Genomic DNA, 18,347 nt, shown 5'->3' with positions numbered 1-18,347 from the left:
GGTTTTACGCCGCTTTTAGCAAAATTGAAGCAATATCGCACGGGGAACACCAGAAATGGGCTTCACACATTGTACCCATGTCAGGAATCGAACCCGGGTCTTCAGCGTGACGAGCGAACGCTTTAACCACTAGGCTACCCGAACGCCCCCTTTTCTAACATGAGGGCGTTGGGGTAGCGTTGTGGTTAAAACATACGTTAAGATCTGAAGAACCACGTTCCAGACCCTGCTCATACGGGCCAAGCTGACGTCCCAGGTACCAGTACCGCAAAAGCGGACTACAGTTTGGAAGTTGATCTAGGTGGTTATTTTTGTGACGCTTCACAAGGGAGATAATCAATTGTGTCTCTCCGCCCGAAGCGTGGTCATCGTTGCACGAGGGGTACGAAACACGTTGCAGCCGATATTAAGTTGCGAGTGGTGACAAAACACGTAGGCATAGGTTCCTAAGTACCTTATACTGCATTCTGAGACCAATTTCACGCTGACAGGTATGTAAACCATCGTCTATGGGAAGAAATTTCCTCGTACCCAATACTGTTCAGTTTTCGTGCATGCGGACAGGGGTGCATTTCCGATGGCAAGTCCTGGCATTTGGAATTTCCTTGGCGAATGTCCAATACAGTGATAGCCTTACTGCGCAGCAGAGGTTTCAGCTTTCTTACTTAGGCTACATATGCGGTTGCATTCTCTACGATAAAGATCCTTTGACTCTAGTTCAACACTTCGTTCGCCCCGATTATGTTTCTAGGTTTGTCAGCACCATACCCGTGCTCGTGGGTTTCACCGAAGTGGTAAACGTCTGAGACCTCCATCACTTCGGGCTTTCCTCCCACATTAAGCTGACACGCCATGATATAACTGGAATAGCGGCGGAAATACGGTATCAGGTTTGTCTGGACATCAGCATCTTGGGCCAATGTCAACCGCCCTGACAGACACTGCCAATCAAGGACTGTCTGAAATAGCAGGGATTGCATCTTTAAACATTTGTAAATTGGAACCAATAGTAAACGTCGACTAACAGGATCGGGTGGTCAGGCTCATTGACTTGGTTGGTGCATGCCATTATATCCCAATTGCATAAATGATGTCAATCACTGGATTGTCTGGTCCAGACTCGATTATTTACAGAACACTGTCATATAGCTGGAATATTGCTGTGTGGCGTTTAACAACAAACAAACAAACATCGAGTCCTGTGTTTACCTGTGTGAAAATATAAAAATAACCAATGTCATCATGGTGACCTAATTTCATGAAAAGCAACTGCAAGTATAAAAATATTGCATCCTGTCTTAACCAGTGTAATCTATTTTGTTCTTGCAGCAAGCTCACTCACAGTGTTCTTCATAGGAAACGACAACAGCGTCGACAGCACTGTATGTAAGTGTACTACGACAACAGCGTCGACAGCACTGTATGTAAGTGTACTACGACAACAGCGTCGACAGCACTGTATGTAAGTATACTCGAGATTAGTATCCGTGAGTGTAAAATCATAAAGGGCCACCTGACTGACATCATTAAACCAGCTTGTACTGTGACATGAATTTCTCTACCTGATGAGAGTTCCATACCACGATGTACCATTGTATACAGACCTGTGAAGATCTGGGGTAGAATGGGTTTTTAGCAACCCATGCTTGCCTTAAATTGTGGCTATGCTTGTCTTTATAGCTAAAATGGATAGAATTATCATTAAACTGCCCGCATGTTATCAGAAATGAGCGGGCCACTGTAACTTGATAATGCCCTCATATTGCTTGACGACGGGCCATTATCACGCCCGTTGTTAGGTGATGTCATAGGATAGGTTAGGTGACGTCACGTATTATAGTGATGTCATCTGGTTTGTTCTGTCTTTTCCATATTTGTAAAAGTGGGTCAGTGACATTCGTGTTGATTGCAGTAAATGTCATAAACCCGATATTGTTGTTACATTTTATTTGATCATAAATCCATTTTAGCTATAATAACGGTAAGGCTATTTTTCAGGGCATTATCATTTGCAGAAGCCCTCGGTCTTTTCAACTGCCCTCCTTCATCAGACAGTTAACGGAAGACCTTGGGCTTCTGCAAATGATAATGCCCTGAAAAATAACGTTATCGTTATAATAAGAGGCTCTATGGTTGCCTTACATTCAGGTCTGCCATGGAAATAAGATAGATAACATAATGCTTTTCAACCTGATTTGGGAATTTGGTTTACGTTTTAAGAAAGGCTCACAGATACTGGAAACTTAAATACAAAGAGAAATGCACGTTTTCATGACATGTTTTTGTTTGTTTTGTGTTTAACATCGCACTCAGCAACATTCAAGCTATATTCCGGTGGTCTGTAAATAATTGAGTCTGAACCACACAATCCAGTGATTGACATCCTGAGCATTGATCCACACAATCGGGGTACGATGATATGCATTAACCAAGTCAGTGAGCCCGACCACCCGATCCCATTAGTCTCCTCTTACGACAAGCATAGTCGCTTTTTACAGCAAGCATGGGTTGCTGAAGACCTATTCTACCCCGGATCTTCACAGGTCAACATGACATGTAACATTAGTGGTATGAGTTCTTGAAATGGCTTTATTTAAACACGATTTTATAACTAATACTTAAGATGCTATCATGGCTTGTTTAAGAAGCAAATACTGTTGAGAATAAAAGGTGTTCAGGCCCTTTTGGTTTTGAATTTTAGCTCCCGTAATCTGCATCTTCTTAATGAATATGGAAAGACAACAAAGCAGTTCCGGTTATTTATTAATATATATTTAGAATTTTGTTTAATTTATTTCTGTTTGGTTCTGAAATACATTATACACCTCAACATAAATCAGGGTTGATAGGGAACCTTTAAACCACTGAGCCACTTTTTTCGAGATTATGAACTTATCTTCATGGTTAGTTTCATAGGTTAATACAAACTGACAACAAGACTCCATTGTATAATAGGTACACAATGTATATCTGTCCATTCCCCAATTGAAGTAAAGGTCGGGGAACACCTATTACACATGCGTCATGCAAGGACAACTCTTACAGAGTCATAAAGTTCAAAAGTTGAACATTTATAGTTGTTTCTAAAGTACTATTTCAGAAAATGTTTTAAGCATGACAGGAGCTTAGGTTCTTAATGTATTCTAAATGATTGAAAAGGTTAGAGCACACTGACCCTTGTGTCTGGTCGTCCGGGTTTTGAAGCACCCTGGTTGCCAGTTGACAATATTATTTCCCACTGTCCTGTTCAATCATTGTGTTGATGATGGCTGTTTTGAAATGGACCTGTCCCAGTATGGACCTGTATGGACCAGTATGGACCTGTATGGGTGCTGATGTAGTACAACTGTATTTACACATGCATCCAGGGTTTTCACTTGAGGGATTGTAATCATAACATGAAAAAACAGGGGTCTACATCACTGCTTTCATCACTCTGTCTATTTGTGACCTTGAACTTGGTGTTGAAAGTAGTACCCCTTGGGCCAACTCGACACAAGCTCCTTCCCAGCGCGTGACACCTTCGTTACACTCTTGGTATAGAGAGCTCCGCAAACGGACTATCGTTGTGAGGAGCTTGAACTCGACAGTCATTAGAAACGTCATCCTCACGTCATCCGATGCAATCTCATGTTGTGAATCTTTTTAGTGTTCTGAAATTGAACATATGGTGTAGCTTAATGGTAATGACAACCAATTTCACAAGAATAACCTTCTGCTGACTCGTACAAAATTACATAGCCAACATGACATGACTTGAGTCTGTCATCTTGGTGCTCCCCTACACTGAAGTGAGTGTGAAGCTAGATTGCCTGTTGAATGTAGGTTTTTTTAACTTGGTGATGTTTGTGAATGTAATTCTATTAGGAAAATGATTTTAGAATCGGCTTCTTATCATTTTTATAATAAGTTTAAGTAAGTAATGAATACATTGTTGCACGCATCCCAGTAAGATCAGGAAAATGGCAAAACTACAAATATAATCTATATTTCCAGGTCGTGATCTACAACTGGATGCAGCTCAAGCCAACACTGACATGTACCATATCACTATAGATGTTGAGCTGGTCAGCTCGCTGCCCGCCACACAACACAATGGCAGGGGCAGCTTACAGAAATATGTCGGCGCATGCACCCCCACCCCCCTTCCTCCACCCCCATCAGTCAACCCTGTTTACAGAAACACAATGTCTTCCAGGCCCGGCACACAGGCCACCCTCCACTGTAGCGTTGTGCTGGATGTGGGGAGGGGGAGATTCGGCTTCATTGATCTAGACAGGGAGGTTGTTTCAGCCAAGGTGGATGTTGAGAGAGGGTCTCTTCTCCCCATGTTTGGTGTGGGGCTGCCAGTCCCTTCACAGTCAACTTGAAGGTGATCAGAGGGGTGGACACTATGACTGACATCAAGAAGTCACACATTTATAACGCACTGACATAGGAAATAAAATAAAAATGATTTGTAAATTTTATTTATTTAAACTGTAAAATGGAATGTATTTGTAGTGATTGAGGCTGACATAGAAGTTGTCTTTTTATGTGCTGTTTGTGTACAAGAATGTGACAAGGTTAGCTAAATGTGTTTTAGTCCACGAAATCATCAAAAGTTTGAAAACATGAATTTGTTGACACTATTCTTCTCTATTTTTATTTTTTCAAATTGTGAATATTGTTGTTAGAATGTACCTGACTTGAGTACATAAATGTAACAAAGTTGACCAAATATTAAAAAGCGGCATTTTGAATCTACACACGTCTAGTTTACCTGCACCATTGTGTCGAACATGTCCATTACAACACTAAGTGAACAATGATCTGAACTTAGTTTAAACATGCCTCACTTGTACCAGTATAAGGTATCTATCGTATGCATAATAATGATTTTGTGTATTCAAAAAGGATAGCATAATATTCATATAAAGCATTTTCAAAGCCAACAGTGTTTTCGTTTCTATATTTGCACTTTACAAAGTTAATAAGTCATGAAATTACTGGGATATAATATCTTGACTGAAGTTTAAAAATATGATGGGGTCTCCAATTTGTGAACAGTGTCATTAACATTCTTCAATAGTTTTACCAAATGGGAAAACAAAATAATTTCAATAAGTGAGGGTAAATTTTCAAAACTTTTACCTGTGTGGTAATTTTGAGAATTCCATCAATATTTAAAATTCAATGGATCCTTGACGAATATAGATACATCGGCATCTCCAGTAGTCATCCTGTCATCACTGGTCCTGCTGCTAAGGTGGGGACTCCCTGGTGTTTGTTTGTTGTTTAACGCCGCACTCAGCAATATTTCAGCTATATGACGGCGGTCTGTAAATAATCAAGTCTGGACCAGACAGTCCAGTGATTGAAGTCATGAGTATCGATCCACGCAATTGGGATACTATGACATTCATCAACCAAGTCATCGAGCCTGAAGACCGATCCTGTTATTGGCCTCTTAGGACAAGCATGGGTTGCCTGAGAGCTATTGTAACGCTGATCTTCACGGGTCTACTCACTGATGTAACGGGGTTATATATATTCACTCATGCGCGCGCGCATGGACAGACAGATGTAACAGCATCTCATGCCCTCGTATATGTGAAAAGTGGGGGTGTACTTTAGATAACAATTGCCTGATGAAAAGTTATGTGTAGACGCCGTCAGACATGATTCTCCAGTGAGTAGCTCCTTATATGGAAAGTCACGTGGTCAAACCTCAGTTCACGTAACAAACCGACAAACTTGAATGTACGTGAACACATGTTCCGTTGCAATTGTAAAAATCCCCGGGCAAGGTTTTAGACCATATGTTTTTTCTTTCTTTTTTTCACCCCTGCTCCTTTGCCTCTAAAATGCATCCGAACCGATCTGGGCACGCTTGTGCGTGTTGGCGTACGTATAAAATTAAGGAAACTGTCGAAGGCATGCGGCCAAATCTGAACGGAAAATGACAAAAGGGGGGGACCCACGTACTGCAGTTTACCCTTCATCTCTCGTGAATTAACAACTTCGTCCGTCATATTTTGCCGTTATTTGACCATAGTGCCGATATAATATCTTCTGGGACTATTATTTCCAACTCAGCTCTGATTGTCACAGACGTCCAGAACGTTTTAGCGACGCTTACGTTCTTCAAAGACGTCAGTTTTTGGTGGAACTGTATGGTTACTCGTTGTTAATGGCAATTTGAATGTCGTACCCTACCGGAACGACATCGATCGAAATCATGTTCTACCCATTGTACGTCACGTTGCAGCAGGGTAAAGTCCGCCCATGTGTGGCGTGTCACGTGATGTACTGCCATGCCCGGTCGTCTTTCTCATCCTCTTTCCCACAGATCATGTCAGGATGAGATAGAGCGACGCCTACGACAGTTGGGCCAATCTTAGGTTTACAATTGGTACAACATCCCTCAGGCGGTTTTCAATGCGCCACCGCTGCCTCATCTGTATCAACGCATCTTCCCGAGACAAGGGAGTTAAGTGACTTTATAAGTCCAGTTTTCACCCTTGCCGAACTAGGCTGGAATTCCTTGGCTCGATCGTAGCGCCACCAGTGGCTACTAGGAGTTATGTCCCTTCTTAGCCTCTCATATGGACCAATCAGATTCCATCTCTCCAGAGACCATATAATAGATTAAAGATTAATATCTATTATATGGTCTCTGATCTCTCGCATCACTTGCATTTGCTTCACACCAAATGGCGGCGCCCAGTCAAGACGATCTAATCGATAAAAAAGATCTATATTGTGATAAAACGGGTCTTACATCGCGAAGTGCATCAAATCACGTGAGCACCTTGATTAAAAACAAGAAAAGATTTGGAAAATATATGTTGACGAGTTGGCGGTGCACATGCTTTGCAAATCCTGTAATCGACCGAAATCTGCACGACAGTTTACAAACCGGATTCTGATTTCGTTGCGCGATTTTGATTGGACTATTCATAGACTCGTTAGTCCAGCCAAAATGTAACTCCATAATACCAGCCTAGTTCGGCAAGGGAGGAAACTGGACTTTTATAGTCAGTTAACTCTCTTGCCTCGGGAAGATGGTATCAACGCAACTGGTGGCCACACCCGATACTGACATTTGTAATTAGGTTGTAACACCACCCCTCATTAAGAGTCCGTCAGCCATGATTTGGCACCTGGTTTTTCACAATTATTTTCCATTAAACACACAATCACGCGACGGAAGTTAGTAATTATCGAATAATAATTATTGACCTAACTGCAGGATCTCTTTGCTGAGCATCGTCGAAAAGTTCTTTGCATGTTTTCCTGAAGGGACATATTGAGTCACATGGTCCTGTGCACAGTGCACACGTCACAAATCATCGTTGGTCGCGGAGACTAGTTGGATGGGTGACTGTGCGGCAGCTTGACTTCTGAGACCTTTTTGCGCCTCACATTCAGGTCGGTTTGTATACTCCCCAGTGAGCTGGGAATGAAAATCCCGGCTTAATTGGTGGTTAAAGATTTGGTTGAGATGCGAATGTCCGGATTCTATTCCCAACATGAATCAAACGTGTGAATTAAGTCGTGATATGGTGGAACTATTGAGGGTGCCATTCCCTTCTTCCCCTGAATCCTCAACAACATCAAATAGTTTCTGAGTATCATTGCTCACCCCTGAATCCCGAATACTACTCAACACAAATCTCAAAAGCATTGAGAAAAAGGTGCAATTTGAAGTTAAATAACTGAAAAAAGTATTGAAGAAAAATATTACCGTGAAATTTGTAAGTAAACTATTGCTTTTAAATGTTGAATCTAAGTAGGAAGTACGATATTATTTGCGTCCAGCGTACCACACTGCCAAGTCCCGAATACCACTTCAATAGGACCCGTGAAGATCTGGGGTAGAAAAGGTCTTCAGCAGCCCATGCTTGCCGTAAATGGCGACAATGCTTGTCGTAAGAGGCGACTAACGGGATTGGGTGGTCAGGCTCGCTGACTTGGATGATGCACGTCATCGTATCCCAATTGCGTGGATTGATACTCATGATATCAATCACTGGATTGGGTGGTTCCAGACTCGATTATTTATAGACCGCCGTCATATACAGCGTTAGAAATTGGCACTAGTCCTTGCCAAACTGCCCAATAGTAAAGGTATCATGAGGACTAGTAGAAATTTGCCCTTTTTAAGAGTTTTGCTATATGTTATCATTATAAGGACTAGTGGTTCAAACCTGTTAGTTTCTACTTCTGATATAGCTGCAATATTGCTGAGTGTGGCGTTAAACAACAAACAAAACAAAAACAAAACTCAATAGATCCCAGAATCCCGCGTACCAAAAGAGGGTTGCCTCACTATTGTCACGAGCAACGCAAACCTTATTCACTCACTCGGTGACTTTGGAGTCATGGACGTGCATGGGGGAATTGTGCTTTTCGTGTATTAACAATTTAAACATTCAGAGGGGAGACAAGATCTGGTCAAACTTGCATTCCTTGCAGGTTCTGTTCAAGTATTTCAACACATTGTTTACTTGATCAAATTTGAATGTAGCCTATATCTATCTAAAAGTTAATGAGTACCATAATTAACACAAGGCTCTAATTACTACGAGGGGGCACGGGTGGCGCCGCGATTCGCTGTGCAGAGTTGCGTCCCTTGGGCACGCCAGAAACATATGATTGTGGGTTCGAATCACGGTTCGACCCAATTATGTTTCTAGGTTTGTCAGCACCATACCCGTGCTCGTGGGTTTCACCGAAGTGGTAAACGTCTGAAACCTGCATCACTTCGGGCTTTCCTCCCACATTAAGCTGACACGCCGCGATATGACTGGAATAATGTTAAAAGCGGCGTTAAACCCAACTCACTCACTCTAATTACTACGTCTGTGCCACAAAGAGCAACGGGAGATTACTCTCGATCCTTCAAGTGTGCATGTAACCTACAGTAAGTGAAGTGATCGTAAAATATCCAGTATTCCGACATACGCTTCGTTGCTATGGCTACCCAAGTGTGTATTAAGACTTTGAGATCAGCCTGTAAAACACTGGGCTAGAAGCCAGCAACACAGTGGGATTGGATAAATGACCCTTGAATATCTTCATTTGTTCATTAGTTCTCTCTGTATAACAACTTAAAGATATCAAAAGGCCAGACTCGGTTCAGCCGCCTCACCTGCTGTGTTGCTGTCATCTTGTCGTTATTAGATCCAAGGAAGGAAGAAAAACAGACTCGTGTGTATACCATTCATCTATATTTATTTAGATGTAATCAAGAAATAGAATGGCGTGTGTCTAAAGAAAGTATCTGAATCTGGGCCAAAAAGAAAGAAGTCCTCTGATTAGAAGACAAATAAACTACAACATGTCAGCCAAAGGGTATGCCAAAACATACTTGATCGAAAGAGTGTGTCCAAAAATGAGGCAAAAGGATGTAGCCAAAAAGACCAAAAGTGGGAAATGGTTTATCAGACGGGCAAGGAGGCACATCCTCTCACACAAAAACATTTACACCAAACCACACAGGCAAAACGCATCCTCTCACACATACACCCAATCACACATACAAAGATGGTCCTGTCATATGTACAACCAAACACACAGGCAAAACGCATCCTCTCACACATACACCCAATCACACATACAAAGAAGGTCCTGTCATATGTAAAATACTGCCCCTCACACTAACATGCAAAACGCATCCTCTTACATGCACACCTAACCACATGCACACCCAATCACACATGCAAAACGCATCCTCTCACATGCACACCCAATCACATGTAAAACGCATCGTCTCACATGCACACCCAATCACACATGCAAAATACATCCTCACATACACATCAAATCACATATGCAAAATACATCTTCTCACATGCACATCCAATCACACATGCAAAACGCATCCTCTCACATGCACACCCAATCATACATGCACAATACATCCTCACATGCACATCCAATCACATATGCAAAACACATCCTCTCACATGCACATCCAATCACACATGCAAAATACATCCTCACATACACAACCAATCACAAATGCAAAAACACATCCTCACATACACATCCAATCACACATGCAAAACACATCCTCTCACATACACATCCAATCACACATGCAAAATACATCCTCACATACACATCCAATCACACATGCAAAACACATCCTCTCACATGCACATCCAATCACACATGCAAAACACATCCTCTCACTTGCAAAACAGATTCTCTCTCTCTCTCTCTCTCTCTCACACACACACACACACACACACACACACACACACACACACACACACACACACTGGATGAGAAATCTACGAGAAGATTCTCCTCCAGAAGGCAGCCACTCTCCTCAGCGCCTTCCTCAGAGGATGAACCTCTCGGTCCTCCACGAAGCTGTCGTCGTCCTCGTCCTCATAGACCCAGTAGTCACTGTCGTCGTCACTAGGGGCGGGGTAGTAATCGACGTATGTGATGGTGACTGGGGCCGGGAGAGTCTCACCATGGTCAGGGCGGGCCCAGAACGGGGTGAAAACACTCAAGGGGTCAGGAGAGGTGGTCGGGGATGCAGCTCGCGGACGCTACATCGGTGAGTGGGGAGGGAGCGAGAAAGGAGGGTCATTGGGCGAGGTTTTTAAAGAATAAATGCAACAGAAAGTCCATAGCCACAGATTACACATGCTATGCGACAGTATCACACGACAAACAAACTGACAGACTGTTAGAAAGAAATGTTAATGTGTAAATGGGAGAGGGGTACCCTGAGACTGATTTTCAGCACACCATAAGTTCCTTAAATAATATATAGGCCAATCAAATGTTACTAGTATGTAAGACGACAAAAAGCAAGCATCTCGGCCGAAGCTGAAGGCGTTGTAGATAAAATACATACACAGTCGGATTCCTCATCCAACGACGGCCATAAACTCGCAGCAGGAGTGACATGATACCGGATCATATCTTCCCGTGCTGAAAATAACCGAAACAACACATTTAGGCCAATGCACATAAAACGTTTCAGGTGCCGCCAAAAAGATAGTGAGACTAGCGGACTGCCGATAATATAGACCATAGGGCCAACAGAGGTTCTTTAGAGACAAATATAGGCCACGAGAATGCGTAAGAGAAATTAAAATTTAATCGTTTTGCAGATATACGGAATGCGTCTTTTAGGCTAGTTCTTCATTACAAATCGTACATTTTAAAAAGAAGTTTACAGATAAAAATACACCAAAGCTTCATCTGATATAACATCTATAGTAATTTAACAACAGCGTCCGTCTTATATAAATACCGAAAGCTCTCATTTCACTGGCAGAAAAGACTTTGAATAGATACATATTTCTGAATGTTTAGAAATTGCAAATGGCGGCCAGTGTCACCCCCACCGATGCCGCTCTCAAACTACGGTCAATTTCAGTACTAATCTACATGCTAAACACTTTAAAATACAATAACTGTCTTCTCAAATACCTTGAATATGCAGCCTAGTAAACATCTTGTCAGTAGAAGTCCTTGAAACGATGCTGTAGTCAACGAAAAGCAGAGTGATAGCAAGCAAGAGCGATAGTGAATCTGTTAAAAACAGAGGGGGGCGTTGGCAACGACAACGGTAACTATGTTATCGAGACGAAGTCAAAACGAGGCGTCATCGTCCACTTCCGGCAACGTCAAACAGCAGCTCAAATATCATTAATATCAGATCTTAGTGCTCGCTCTCACACTACACCGAGTAGCGGTGGCGATCACAAAGGTAGATCGGACGAGAAACAACGGCAAAGAACGAAGGGAGATCACTCTCGATATTGTGATCTCGTGCATGTTACCCATAGTGAGTGAAGTGGTCGTAAAATATCCAGTGTGCCGACAACGCGTGTAGCGGTATCAAGATTGGGTGATTCTACCAAAAGTTGCAATAATGACACATGCTTTCATCATAAGTCGAGTTAATCAATGTATTTGTTTTGGCATAATTATCGTAACCTCTGTTAATTAACGATTGTTACATGCTCAGCAGAGAGGTTTGCACGATATTAATTTATATGACAAATGTGAAGAACACACGAAATCAACATCAAATGTCATTAGGTGTCTGACAAATAGGGTATGATCGGGACTAATCCATTTTACCACTTGGGTAACAAGGTTTGGGTAGTGGGAGAACAGTGGCTCTTGTGATTTTGAGGTACATGCCAAATGGGGTGAGACCGCCAAGGCAGCAGCGAATAGGGAGTTATATGCGCGTGGTCAGCTGGTAATATCAAGAGACGGGGCCCAGTTTACAGTGAATAGTTGATATTGTATTGCAGAGGACCAAACCTGTCGAAGTTTTCTAGTTCTCAGCCATTCGTCGATTTCAAAACAATGACTACGTCTCAGTTAACCAATAAATCGTCTTCATTATTTGTCAGCTAAAAGATAACCCATCTTAAGTTCTTAACAGCAGGGGAATTGTTAGCTGACACTGATTTCGAATCGTTGTCAACAGTTTTGTGTGTTAATGATTAAATAAGTAACCAGTGAAGTTCTTATTGTTCACGTGTTTATTTATAAGACTTCAATATTATTTTTGTTGTTTTTTGTTTGTTTGTCGGGGTGTTTTTTTTTTTTGGGGGGGGGGGGGGTGTTTTTTTGTTTGGTGTGTTGTTGTTTTTTTGTTTGTTTTTTTTGTTTGTTTTTTCTTGTTTTGTTTTGGGTTGTTGTTTTTTGTTTGTTTTTTTTGTTGTTTTTTTTTGGGGGGGGGCGTTTATTAGAGGTAAAAACGTAAAATATAGGGTGCACACTTTGCGTAAATCCACTATGCCGATTCATAGTCATTTGTCCCAATTCGCATCTATCGGTAGCAAACAATGTTCTTCATTCGGCTTCATTCGGAATGTCACGAGTTGCTCACGGACGTTTTCGCAATGTGCACGCCTTTTAATACGCAGATTAACACAGGGTTTTACATTGAGACCTCCGTAAACCCCAATACTGAACCAACTATTGAAAATACTTATGCTTGTAAACAGAGTTGTTTTCGAGACTTTTCATCATTTTGGTCTCTACTTCTACGTATTTGAAATATATATTATATGAATGATTTCCTTTCGTCCAGGAAAATATTTCTGGTGACAAATTAATTTTGTACTGGACAAGACACATTTAAACAATATTTCAAATTGGAAAACATAAACAAAGTGACATATACACATGTTCTGGAAACAGACATCGTCCTGATCATCAGCTTATGGAAGTTCGTGTTCTCAAGACAAGAGTGTCTCCTTGCCTCTATCACACTCTTGCCTCAGTGAGACAGGGGCGGTCGGGTAGCCTGGTGGTTAAAGCGTTCGCTCGTCACGCCGAAGACCCGGGTTCGATTCCCGACATGGGTACTATGTGTGAAGCCCATTTCTGCTGCCCCCCGCCGTGATATTGCTGGAATATTGCTAAAAGCGGCGTAAAACCATAATCATTCACTCACTCAGTGAGACAACAGGTATTTGACAAGGGCATCACATAATGCTAACTTTACACTGTATATATACAAAAAGCCGGTGTGATGGTGGTCTCTGGGTAGGGCTTCCAATTGTTAATTACACATAACCTTGAGAGAGACATGAAGATTTAGTGTTATTTCTTAATGGCGGTAAAATTGTTCAGGTTTATGATTTGAAATATATTTTTATTGACATGTTACACTGATTTTTGACACTCGACCTATGACTTTTGACGACGGATAAGGATATTATATGACTTTATTCTTTCCTAGTTACATACGCTGATTTGTTGTCCCGAATTCTTAACCTGTAGCTCTCCGCATCAATCATACCGCCCCTCGATATATTACGGCCGCTTCGTTCACCTTTACCAGCATACAGATGATCGTTCTGATGTATATAGAGTGATCGCCCTTTATTCAATTGGTTTCAATATATCTTTGACCTGTATCAGCTTATTTTATTGCCAATACAATTTCAGTACAAACATAAATGAAAATCAATAAATCATCGTTATTCACTGTTCGGTAATTTTATAGCGTTCTCCACATGGTTCAATGAATATTGATATTCACCAGAGCATGCTAACAAACAGCTGTCACAGTTGCAACACAATCGTTGAAATTTAAAAAAAATAATTTATTTGTTTTCCACCATCGAACATGATGAAATGGATAATTATTTACTGATATGTATTCCCAAACAATGACCAACCCTTTACATTTGCTGTTCAATCAATATTTGCAATGAACAGCCTTTCCAGAATTCCAATTGGATATTAGCATATCATCACCGTTATTTGACCATAGAGCCGACATAAAATCTTCTGGGACTAGTATTGCCAACTCAGCTCTGATTGTCACAGACGTCCAGAACGTTTTAGCGACGCTTACGTTCTTCAAAGACGTCAGTTTTTGGTGGAAATGTATGGTTACTCATTGTTAATGGCAATTTGAATGTCGTGCCCTACCGGAACGACATCGATCGAAATCATATTCTACCCATTGTACGTCACGTTGCAGCAGGGTAATGTCCGCCCATGTGTAGCGTGTCACGTGATGTACTGCGATGCCCGGTCTAATCCCCTTTCCCACAAATCATGTCAGGATGAGACGGAAAGACGCCTACGACAGTTGGGCCACTGTTAGGTTGACAGTTGGTACAACAAACCTCAAGCGGTTTTCAATCATCTGGTGTCTTCAATGCGCCACCGCTGCCTCATCTGTATCAACGCATCTTCCCGAGACAAGGGAGTTAACTGACTTTATAAGTCCAGTTTCCACCCTTGCCGAACTAGGCTGGAATTCCTGGGCTCGAACGTAGCCCCACCAGTGGCTACTAGGAGTTATGTCTCTTTTTAGCCTCTCATATGGACCAATCAGATTCCATCTCTCCAGAGACCATATAATAGATTATAGATTAATATCTATTATATGGTCTCTGATCTCTCGCATCACTTGCATTTGCTTCACACCAAAGGTGGCGCCCAGTCAAGACGATCTAATCGATAAAGAAGATCTATATTGTGATAAAACGGGTCTGACATCCACACTCCGACGCAGTGGTGACTCAGCATAACACCACTGCCACAGGCTAATTTGCATATCACGTGACCGGACTTTTCTCTTGTTTGTAAACAAACGCGCTTTTTCAGAAATCAGTATAGAACAGACTAATGCAAGTATTTGGGGGCGCTTTACATATTGTTTTGCATAACTATATAGATATGCTACTACAACTGCGACAGTGAGTTGCATGACAATATATATTTATGCATCAAAGTGACCGTGTCGCTAGCTCTCCGTTGGGCTTCGATGACAGCACGTGGAGCCGTACAACCAATGTAAACATAGGATAACTACGCAAAAACAAGTAGATTTTTACGTATTTGCATACTTTCTCAATGAAAGTTAACCATTCTTTGACATTTGTTTATGAAAATGTGTAGACTTGTCAAACATGAAACGGATGAAAAGCATATGCAATATCTTGAATGGACTGTGAAAGAAGTGATGAATCGTCACATGGCGCTGGCCTGTGGCAGAGGTACTATGCTAGCTGGCTGCCGGCCGCGTGGAACTCTGGGTAGGAGAGTGTCTTACATCGCGAAGTGCATCAAATCACGTGAGCACCTTGATTAAAAACATGAAAAGATTTGGAAAATATATGTTGACGAGTTGGCGGTGCACATGCTTTGCAAATCCTGTAATCGACCAAAATCTGCACGACAGTTTACAAACCGGATTTTGATTTCGTTGCGCGATTTTGATTGGACTATTCATAGACTCGTTAGTCCAGCCAAAATGTAACTCCATAATACCAGCCTAGTTCGGCAAGGGAGGAAACTGGACTTTTATAGTCAGTTAACTCTCTTGCCTCGGGAAGATGGTATCAACGCAACTGGTGGCCACACCCGATACTGACATTTGTAATTAGGTTGTAACACCACCCCTCATTAAGAGTCCGTCAGCCATGATTTGGCACCTGGTTTTTCACAATTATTTTCCATTAAACACACAATCACGCGACGGAAGGTAGTAATTATCGAATAATTGCTGAGCATCGTCGAAAAGTTCTTTGCATGTTTTCCTGAAGGGACATACAATGTATTGTATCACATGGTCCTGTGCACAGTGCACAAGTCACAAATCATCCTTGGTCGCAGAGAGTAGTTGGGTGTTCGGCAGCTTGACTTCTGAGACCTTTTAGCGCCTCACATTCAGGTTGGTTTGTATACTCCACAGTGAGCTGGGAATGAAAATCCCGGCTTAATTAAGATGGTAGCTTAATTGGTGGTTAAAGCATTGTTTGAGATGCGAATGTCCGGGTTCTATTCCCTACATGAATCAAACGTGTGAATTAAGCCCATTCTTTATGACCCCCGCCGTGATACGGTGGAACTATTGAGGGTGCAATTCCCTTCTTCCCCTGAATCCTCAACAACATCAAATTGTTTCTGAGTATCATTGCTCACCCCTGAATCCCGAATACTACTTCTCAAATCATTGAGAAGGTGCAATTTGAAGTTAAACAAGGGCAAAAGAGAGCGTGGCTCACTAATACCCCCGCCCCGCCTAGTGTGTCAGTAGTTTCAAATTAAATAATGGATAGGGTTAGAGTTTGAAAAATTCATTTAAAAAAATGGAAAATTAATAAAAACATTTTTTTTTCTTTTGACTGCACCCCTCCATATGACACAGATTATATGTACTGAGTTTGAGATGAATCCACTGAATAGTTTAAGAGAAATCGCGCGGACAAAGTTTTCGGACGGACGGAACCTTGGTATAATAACTGAAAAAAGTATTAAAGAAAAATATTACACACGAAACCTGTAAGTAAATTATTGCTTTTAAATGTTGAATCTAAGTAGCAAGTACGATATCATTTTCGTCCAGCGTACCACACTGCCGAGTCCCGAATACCACCTCAATAGGACCCGTGAAGATCCGGGGTAGAATAGGTTTTCAGCAGCCCATGCTTGCCGTAAATGGCGACTATGCTTGTCGTAAGAGGCGACTAACGGGATCGGGTGGTCAGGCTCGCTGACTTGGATGATGCATGTCATCGTATCCCAATTGCGTGGATTGATACTCATGATATCAATCACTGGATTGTCTGGTCCCAGACTCGATTATTTACAGACCGCCGTCATATAGCTGGAATATTGCTGAGTGTGGCGTTAACAACTAACAAAACAAAACAAAAACCCTCAATAGACCCAAGAATCCCGCGTACCAAAAGAGGGTTGCCTCAATATTGCCTCGAGCAACGCAAAACTTATTCACTCACCCGGTGACTTTGGAGTCATGGACGTGCATACGGACATTGTGCTTTTCGTGTCTAAACAATTTTTAAAAACATTCAGAGGGGAGACAAGATCTGGTCAAACTGGCATTCCTTGCAGGTTCTGTTAGTATTTCAAACACCACATTGTTTACTTAATCATATTTGAATGTAGACTTTATCCATCTAAAAGTTCATGAGTACCATTATTAACACAAACATCTGTGCCACAAAGAGCAATGGGAGATTACTCTCGATCCTTCAAGTGTGCATGTAACCTACAGTAAGTGAAGTTGCTTTGTTGCTATGGCTACCCAAGTGTGTATTAAGACTTTGGGTTCACCTTGTAAAACACTGGGCTAGAAGCCAGCAACACAGTAGGATTGGGTAAATGACATCTGAATATCTCCATTTGTTCATTAGTTTACTCTGGAAAACAACTTCAAGATATCTTAAGACCAGACTCGTTCAGCCGCCTCTCCTGCTGTGTTGCTGTCATCTTGTCGTTATTAGATCCAAGGAAGGAAGAAAAACAGACTCGTGTGTATACCATTCATCAATATTTATTTAGATGTAATCAAGAAATAGAATGGCACGTGTCTAAAGAAAGTATCTGAATCAGGGCCAAAAAAAAAAGAACAGTCCTCTGATTAGAAGACAAATAAACTAAAACATGTTAGCCAAAGGGTATGCCAAAACATGCTTGATCGAAAGAGTCTGTCCAAAAATGAGGCAAAGGGATGTAGCCAAAAAGACCAAAAGTGGGAAATGGTTTATCATACGGGCAACGAGGCACATCCTCTCACACAAAAACATTTACACCAAACCACACAGGCAAAACGCATCCTTTCACACATACACCCAATCACACATACAAAGATGGTCCTGTCATATGTACACCCAAACACACAGGCAAAACGCATCCTCTCACACATACACCCAATCACACATACAAAGAAGGTCCTGTCATATGTAAAATACTGCCCCTCACACTAACATGCAAAACGCATCTTCTCACATGCACACCTAACCACATGCACACCCAATCACACATGCAAAACGCATCCTCTCACATGCACACCCAATCACACATGCAAAATACATCCTCTCACA

The 18,347-nt window shown here is 41.7% G+C and overlaps 1 long non-coding RNA gene across 2 annotated transcripts; it reads left to right on the top strand.

Annotated features, from left to right (window-relative positions):
- Positions 1 to 340: 340 nt before the first annotated feature.
- LOC124146584 lies at positions 341 to 4,927 on the top strand. 2 transcript variants are annotated; one of them, XR_007222768.1, is made up of 3 exons: positions 341 to 491; positions 1,330 to 1,424; positions 3,997 to 4,927. It is a non-coding gene; the product is annotated as an uncharacterized LOC124146584 (long non-coding RNA). The 2 variants fall into 2 exon arrangements; XR_007222769.1 differs by having other exon boundaries at positions 1,330 to 1,462.
- The last annotated feature ends 13,420 nt before the right edge of the window (positions 4,928 to 18,347 follow it).

Source organism: Haliotis rufescens, unplaced genomic scaffold (genome assembly GCF_023055435.1).
Source record: "Haliotis rufescens isolate VD_foot unplaced genomic scaffold, xgHalRufe1.0.p SCAF_23, whole genome shotgun sequence".
In the NCBI taxonomy this organism is placed as follows: Eukaryota; Metazoa; Mollusca; class Gastropoda; order Lepetellida; family Haliotidae; genus Haliotis; species Haliotis rufescens.
This window is presented reverse-complemented; position numbering and strand designations above follow the sequence as displayed.